The following is an 8,915-nucleotide window of genomic DNA, read 5'->3' as shown; positions in this document are numbered from 1 at the left end:
CCCCGCGGGAAACCCCATGGCTTGTCTTTCCATGGCTCCATATATATAGTACATTGGTTTGCTACTGAAGGCTATTTAGAATGGAATATATTATTTTTACAACAAAGAGTGCGGAGGCTTGAAAGAAAAGTAGAGAGAAGATTGTTGCGCGATGCGCAAAATCCATTTGAACTTCCACAACAAGAATTTATTGCACAGTTCGGACTAAATCAAGTTTTGGTCGTGCAAATTGTTAATAATTTAAGACAACATTTAGAAAAACAACGTATAACTGGATTGTCTCTGGAAATTCAATTACAATTAGTTTTTTTACTGATGGTTCTTATCAAAGACCAGCTGGAAACTAATGCGAATTAGTAGTACAATCATCCAACTGCTAGCCGTTGCATACGTAAAGTGGCACAATTAATAAATATACATTTATTACGCCAATAGTATTATATAAAATTTCTCATGACGCTACATGAAAAGCCTACTGTACAGAACAAATTTGCATTAGTTGCACAGCCATTTGCAGCTGTTGGAGCTATTGATTGTACGTACATAAATATTCTTGTAGCACATGTTCATGAAGAAGCATATATTAATCACCATGGTAATCATTCTTTGAACGTTCAAGCAGTAAGTATAATAAAAATGTTCTATGTTTTATCAAGTTTGTCCAACTTTAGTTTAACTTTGGAGCCAAAACGCAAGACCGTCAAAAAATTCATATAGATAAGAATTCGGGGACTGTAAAATTAATATGCGTCTGAGCAATGCATATCAATATTTTACAATCCCCGAAATCTTACTCGTATTGATTTTTTGTGTAACCTTGCGTTTCGGTCTATAGCTAAAGTTGAACAGGCGTGTTTTATACTTCATTAGCTAATTTTGAACTTTGCAAATACATATATTAACAACGCGTGCGTGCGTGCGTAAAGTTATGCAAAGTATCCGTTAATTCTTATGGAAAGTATATGTTAATTTTAATATTTTTATAGATAGTCGATCCAGATATGAAAATATTAAATATAAATGCATGATACCCAGGTGCAAGGAATGATGCATATATCTGGAGTGCTTCTCCAATTAAACGTGTCATGGAGCATTGGTATAACCAAGAGGAGAGGAAAATTTATTGAATTGGTAAGCATTAATTGAATGTTGATTACGTAAGTAAACTTTTCAACTTTTATTGTGCAATTAATTATATACAGTAAAAAGAATTTATATTTCCATCAAAAGCAATATTCTTTATAGGAATGTACATCATTGAGAAGGATTTTTCACTTTCAATAGTTTTCTCCAAAAAGATTTAAATATTTAATTTTGTAACATGAAATAAACTGTCATAGTTCTGTCATTTGTTCTTTTTAGCTAATCTAATTTTTGCACAGTTCATCTCTTCTTTTTTTTTCTTTGAAAAGAAATAAGGAAAAAAAATGATGAAAAGAAAAAGAGGAAAGGTGAATTGTGTAAGAAGTTCAGATAAAGAGAACAGACTTAAGATCTTATGTCCGGAGAATTAAATCACATAACTGTACACATATGTATTTACAGGAGATGCTGGATATCCATTAGAGCCATGGTTAATGACACCGTTGGCAAATTATCCTCAGTGGAGTCGCCAGTATCATTATAATCAGAAATTATGTAAAGTACGGAGTATCGTTGAAAGATTATTTGGAATTTTAAAGGCAACATGGAGATGTTTATCTTACCAACGTATATTGATGTATGCTCCAGATATTAGCGGATTAATTGTAAATGCATGCGCAGTTTTACATAATATACGTGTACACTATTGATTCCCATTGGAGATAGAAGAAAATGTAATCTCTTTGACGATGCACATGAAGCAAATGATGTAGAAGAAGAAGAAGAACAAGATGTAATACATCGCAGAAGGCCTAGAGCAATAGCACAGCGTACATAGAAGCAAATTATGCGAGATTGGTTTCCCAATTACCAATGTGCATGAGATAATGAGAATGAGTAATTCTAGATGAAAATAGTTTAAGTTTATTACATTGATAAATATAAACATTTGATTTGTATGATAAAATATTTTTTATAAAATATTATAAAATATAAAATATAAAATGTTTAAAATAATAATAAAAAAGAATTAAGTTTATATATCCTTAAATTTATGTATCGTTATCTTTCAAACATTCAAATATGATTTCTAATAACTGTGTTTGCCGTTCCTCATTCTTTGTTATTCTATCTGTAACTTCGCTTATTCTCAATAATGCTTTGGCTTGCGATTTCATAGCCTCAGCTAGCATCTATAAACATAATATTATTAAAATAAAATGTAATTATAACAATTAGTAATAAGCTTATTAGGTCAGAGCTAAATTTTTAATGCTTAATATTTTTGTGTGATTTTATATACATTTTTAAGTTCATCAAACTGCGCGCCGAACAAATTTTCGATTTTGAGAGTTCTGAACTAAACGAAAGTAATAATATTACAATATTAAATGAATAATAAAGTCAATTGATTATCAATTTATTATTATATATATAATATTACTATTCTACAATAGTTCAATTTAGAAGTGTGTTAAGAGTGAAAATGTACTCGCACACTAGTTTGATGAACTTGAAAATGTATATAAAATTACAAAAAATATTAAGCACTATGTTCCAGCTCTGATAAAATAAGGCTTATTACCGAGTTAGTTGTGTATACATAAATTGATCAAAGTTTTCTTATTATTAAAATTAAAATACTCTTAAGATAAATTGACAATAAGGGCGGAATCCATAGGCGGTGCTCAAAATTCGAGATAGTCTTAAGCTAGTGCATGAACCAATCAGAGAGTCGTATTAGCATCTTAAGACATTGGCTACGTTTACACCGTGTGCTTAGTCCGCGACCTATACGATAGGTATCTTTGTTTAATATACAGGATAAACAAAGACATCTATTGTATAGGCCGCGGCCTAAATACACGGTGTAAATGTAGCCATTGCTTGAAATTAAGACTATGGATTCCGGCCTAAGACTAACCACCATTACTTCAGCATGTTTGTTTGCTTCTTCTTCTTCTTTTTCTTCTTAATTTATGGTCCACGCCTCCAAACAACCAATAGGAGGTCGATACGACCAGATCACGTTTTGAATGTAGACTTTAATAAAATAATATAACACTTAGATATATTGGCATTTGCCATAGAAAATCGGAGCGCCCTACTGGGAGTGGAATGTACTCCCCAGGCAACCACGCGTCAGTACGCCGAGTGTCGCTAGTGATGCGACATTTAAAAAAAAAATCGATTATCGTAATCATTTAAATTTCATAAAAAAGAATTTACGATTTAATTAATCGGGTTGAAATTAATCGATTCTGGAGAATCGATTAAAAATTCTAAAATATATAAATAGGCAGCGTTAGTAAAAAAACATATTATAAACAATTTAAAACGTGATCAATCGAGATTTTTAATATTTTTAACATTTTTTAGCTTGTTTTTGTATTGTTTAAAGTATTTTTGAAGTTTAAAAAAAACGCAATTTCATCAACATCCGTTATTTATCGGCCAATTAAGGCTATGTTCCGTTATTCACTGCAAGTAGCGTTTTGTTCTTGTTTAATATTCGGTGAGAACAATAAAGATGAAATGCTATTTGCGGTGCTCGCAGTGAATAACGCAGCCTAAGTTTGAGAGTTGCCAATTGTTAAACTGAAAACTTATCATCTCTAACCTAATTTCTTGACAACAAATTTGTTACAAAAGTTGTATTTGTAAAAACAATCAAAATATATTTATATTTCAAAATTTAATTTATTATCCATGTCACACTTTTTCCTTACGATTAATAAGCTAGAAAATAAGACAGATTTAAAGTCTTTCTGTTAGCAGTTCTCGTGACAAAGTTAGGCTGTGTTCTGATATTACTGCCAGTACTGAAAATCTGTAGTATACGTTACGTGCACTATAGATTTTTAGTACTGGCAGTAATATCGGAACCCAACTTTAATCGGCGTTGGTGACACTGGCCTAGTGTTTTATTCTTTAAATTTGGAACTATGAAAAATAATCAATTCATAAATAATCGACCGCCAAAGAATCATCTAATAAATTGATTAATTTGCGAAAAAAGAATCGATTCTCGAATAATCGAATCAGAATCTCGCATCACTCTGTCGAGCGGAGCTATAAGCTGCACTAGGATGGGAAGGGGAGGAAAAAGACGAGGAAAGGCGCGTGCGCGGGATGCCAGGAGGCGCGAAAATGTGAATTCAAAAATGCCTATTGCAAGCTTTACTAAAGATAAGAATAAGGCGACATAAAACTTCTGTTAGGTTAGAAATAACATGTGAAAACTTAGTTAATTTATCTCCGTGGTTAGAGATACGATCAATAATGCGTCGCAAGTAACGTGCGTTATTAAGAGTGTTCGGACACTCATAAATTAAATGTATAATATCCTATTGTGGTGAGCCGCATAAACAGGAGGGGTCGTCTATGAGATTCTTGCGGTAAAGACTAAAATTGAGATTGTAATGATTCGAGCGCAAACGACTAATCATGACAATAGCCTCTCTAGAGATTTTTTGCGAAAGTACCAAGGTTTCGCGGATTTTTGAAAGATGAAATTAAAGAAGTAAGTGCCCTTGATATCAGCGGTAGCTTCAAGTTGTTGGTAGAAATCATCCGTGATTTGTTGTTTGATAACGGCACACAAGTCCGAATAGGTACTTTGAAATTAGGCTCGATGCCATGGCGAATCGCTCTCTTAGCCAACTGATCGGCTTTTTCATTGCCGGTGATGCCGCGATGTGAGGGAATCCAAATGAATTGAATGCGCAAGCCCTCGTTCTCAGCCTCCTCGAGTCGCGCCCTGATAAGAGGTATGAGGTAATTATTGGTGCGGGTGCACGTTCCTTTAACGGCCTCAAGAACGCTGCGGGAATCGGTAACAATCGTGACTTTACGCAAGTGTAGGTCGATAGATATGGTTATAGCGTTGTATATAGCGTAGGCTTCAGCTGAGAAAACGGAAGTGTAAGAAGAGAGTTTGTATATGAGCTCCGCCTGCAACTGCGGGGAGAAAACCGCCGCCCCCACGTACGTGCTATGATTTTAGAGCCATCGGTATAGAAAACAGTGGATTCGGCCGTAAGCAAAAATTCCTGGTCAAACGCAGATTGGGCGCACGGATTAGGGAGGAAATCGAGGGTTTCCAGGGAAGGCGTGGATAAAGAGGAGTACGAGAAAGAAATAACAGAGGAGTAGAATGAGTGACGAAAGCTGGGTAAAGTATAAGAGCAATCCACAGTGTTGTGATAAGTCCACATTCTTTGAAAGAGAAGAGCCGCAGGGAAATGCACGCGCAAATAATTCATTTTATTAATACCAGCGGCCAAATCGCAAAGTTCGTGTAGTTTAAGAACTACGGGGTGATCCTCGACTGAACTGATTTTTAAAAAGTAGCGAGAGGCTAGAAGGCGGAATCTGAGTGGGAGAAAGAGTTCCACCGCCTCTGCGTGGACCACGTTAAGAGGGGTGAAAACGCGATACCCAAAGCAGAGCCGAAGGGCGCGATTTTGGACTATCTGAAGTGCGCGTGTTCGTCCGTCACTCATCATCCCAAAAATATGAGCAGAAAATTCTATAGAGGCCCGCAACGTAGATCTATAGATGGTGAGGAGTATGTGGGGGTGGGCTCCCACCAGGTGCCTCTAAGGACGGAAATGATCTGAAGGATGCGTTTACCCTTATGAGTAATATATGACATGTGCGTCCTACCAGAAAATTTAGGATCCAGCAGGATCCTAAAAAACCGTAAGGAGGAGGAAGAAAGAATGAGGTGGTCATGATAGGTAATAGAGTAGTTTGGCGTAATAGAGGGTTTTTTGGTAGAGAATATCATTAGTTGTATTTATTGGGGGGAGATTTCCAGACCGCGGTCCCCCAGAAATGTTCCCAAGTTATGAAGAGATTGTTCTACGGACTGGATTGCCAACATAGTATCATTTGCGGAAGAAAAGATAACTATATCGTCGGCGAATTGCAGTAGTTCAACCGAAGGGAGAAGTACATCATTGATTTTGCGCAGATAGATGTTGAAGAGCGTAGGGCTGAGAACAGAACCCTGCGGAGTTCCCTTGTGGGAAATTCTGGGATCCGAGATCGTACCCTGGTTAATAAATTGCAGAGTGCGGGAAGAAATAAGGTTAGAAATGAAAGCAAGGATAAGAGGGGGGGAAATCCAAGAGTAGAAGATCTTGTAGGAGAATGTGAGGCAACACGTTGTCAAAAGCAGATCTGATGTCGATAAATAGGGCCACTGTGTCCTGTTTCGCTAGGAAGCCAGAGTGTATACTAGCGATCAATGCTGTAAGGTTGTCCTGACAGGATCTGAATTTGCGAAATCCAAATTGATTATTCGGTAAAAGTTCGGAAAGAGGAGATTCGATAAGCCAGTAGAAACGATTAAGAATTATTTTCTCCATGATTTTTAGTAAGCAAGATGTGAGGGAGATCAGACGAACCCCGCTACTATTCGGTTTGGGAATTAGATGGACAAGAGAGTGGGACCATTGGCTAGGAAAAACTGCACAACGAAAGAGATTGTTGAAGATATTAAGGAGACAATGTAAAAGTTCAGCGGGTAGAGCCTTGATAAGACGATAGTCGATCCTATCAAGGCCCGGACTGGAGGAAGGTTTAACAGATTGAAGTGCCGAATAGAGCTCGTTAATAAAAGGAGAATCAAGCCATGAGAGGAAGCCTTGGTAAAGCGAAGGGATCACAGGTGAAGGGGGAGAGCAGGAAGGAGGGCAGAGCTTGTTGATAGCGTCTTGAATCGCTTCGGAGTTTTCTGTATATTTGTTAAGAGAGTTGGAGTTGGCCGGAATGAGACGGCGGTTTCGAAATCGCTTAAGCATGCGCCAAATTTCAGTAGTGGGGGTCTTGCTGTCAAGGGAGGCGCAAAAGTCTTTCCAGCCTTTGCGCTTGGCTCTACGAAAAATCTTGCGGCTTTGAGAAACCACTGAGCGATAGTATATGTAATTATCTAGAGAAGGATTTTGCTTAAAGTCCCTGAGCGCAAGACCGCGGTTCCTAATCGCCTTAGAACAATCAGGTGTCCACCAGGGGGCCGGAGGGGGTCCCCTGAAGGAGGAAGCTGAGCGAGAGGATTGAGTATTAACAGGGGATTTAGGGGGAGAAATCTTCTCGTAGCTGACGGAGGTGAATTTAAGAAAAATGTTATATTGAGAGATAGGATCATCCGAGGGAATAGAGTTAACAGTTCGAGAAATAGCATTAGAGTTATTAACAAGATATTGTTTAACCTCGTCCCATTGAGTTTTGGAAAGATTGATCTTATAAGTGAAAACGGAGGATGTTTTAACTAAGCAGTTAACGCGGATCTCGAGAGGGTGATGATAGCTCCCGTGGAGATCGGGAAGCACATGAGCTTCACAAAGGGAGGATATTTGCGGGGATGCGATAATGAGATCAATGGTCGAAGTATAGTAAGGGGAAAAAGAGATATATGTGGGAGAAGAGGGGGGATTGAGAACCACAAGATGATGATCGTCGATGCATTTACCGAGAGCACGATCAGCACCATTCGGACGAGTGCCACCCCACATCGGGTGATGTGCATTGAAATCACCAAGAAGAATGGAAAAGTGATGATCGGCGACAAAAGAGGTGAGAGACGAGATAGCGAAGTTAGAAGCCGGTACATTGTCTGTAGATACCGATCAAAAAAAGGTGTGAATTGTTAAAAGAGATCTTAATGCTTAGAGCTTCAAAGGAGTTATCAATTATAGATGAGAGATCGAGAGGGGAGTAAATAATAGGGTTACGACTAAGGGCGATCATACCCCTAACATCTACCAAATTGGCGTCTATGCGGAGGCAATCGAAACCGCGTATCCAGAAGTCATGGTCAGCATTGACACAAGTTTCCGCAAGAAATAAGATATTAAAAGTTTCAGACAGTTTTTCGATTTGGACCTTTTTACCAAGAGTGCCGCGGCAATTCCAGTAAAGAATCCGTGGAGCTTGCAAATAACTCATTATGCGTTGATAGAAGTTAAGAGGAGGTGAAGGCTATCATAGAGTTAGAATTCTGACGTCAGAATTCGTATTCAATCCTGACAATGGGATATTACGTAGGAATTGTAGAAGAAACGAGATAATTACGTGTATAATATGTGTGGAGAATAGGAAGAAGAGGAGGGGATGATGGGAGGGGAGGAGTGAGAGGAAGGGGGGAGGTCGGGAGGTCGGGAGGTGCGGATGAGGGGATAGAAGGATTGGAAGGAGGGGGATGAAAGGGGACAGGACCGGGAAGTCTGCCGTTGGGTACGTAGAGAAGAGAGTTGTGAATTTCACGAAGTTTGGTATAAGAATTCGGAGTGTGACGGTTCGATGATCGACCGTCATTAACAGTATGATGATTGAGTTGCGAAAAAGAGTTGCCGGGTGTTCACGTGAGTCATTGTCACGGAATGGATGCGGATAAGCATGCTTGGTTGGAGGAGCTGATCGTGCTGTGTCAGCGTATGAGCGAGAAGTGTTCTGTCGCATGTCTGCAAAATCGGGAGTATTCTCGATGGTGTCCTGAAAAGAAATGTTGCGGTAGTCGACAAGGATACGGGGAGGGCCAGTGGGTTTAGAGAGCAATGGAAACTCCTTGTGATGGAAGGGGTTGGGAGAGGGGAAGTCGGAGGAGAGGTGGTCCCAAATTTGAGGCGTGCCTCAGAATAAGAAACGTTTTCAATCGCCGCGTAGGCGTAAATTTGTTTTTGTCGCACGTAAGCGGGACACACCTGAGGACGGCAGGTGTTCCCCCCCGCAGTTGCAGCACAAAGGAGGAGAGTGCAATCTAGGGCACTCATCAGGGGTTAAATGTTTAGAGTTACCGCAACGTATGCAGCGCGGTTTGTCCTTAC

The sequence above is a fragment of the Mycetomoellerius zeteki genome, unplaced genomic scaffold (assembly GCF_001594055.1).
Source record: "Mycetomoellerius zeteki isolate Tzet28-1 unplaced genomic scaffold, Tzet1.0 scaffold216, whole genome shotgun sequence".
Taxonomy (NCBI): Eukaryota; Metazoa; Arthropoda; class Insecta; order Hymenoptera; family Formicidae; genus Mycetomoellerius; species Mycetomoellerius zeteki.
Note: the sequence above shows the minus strand (reverse complement) of the source record.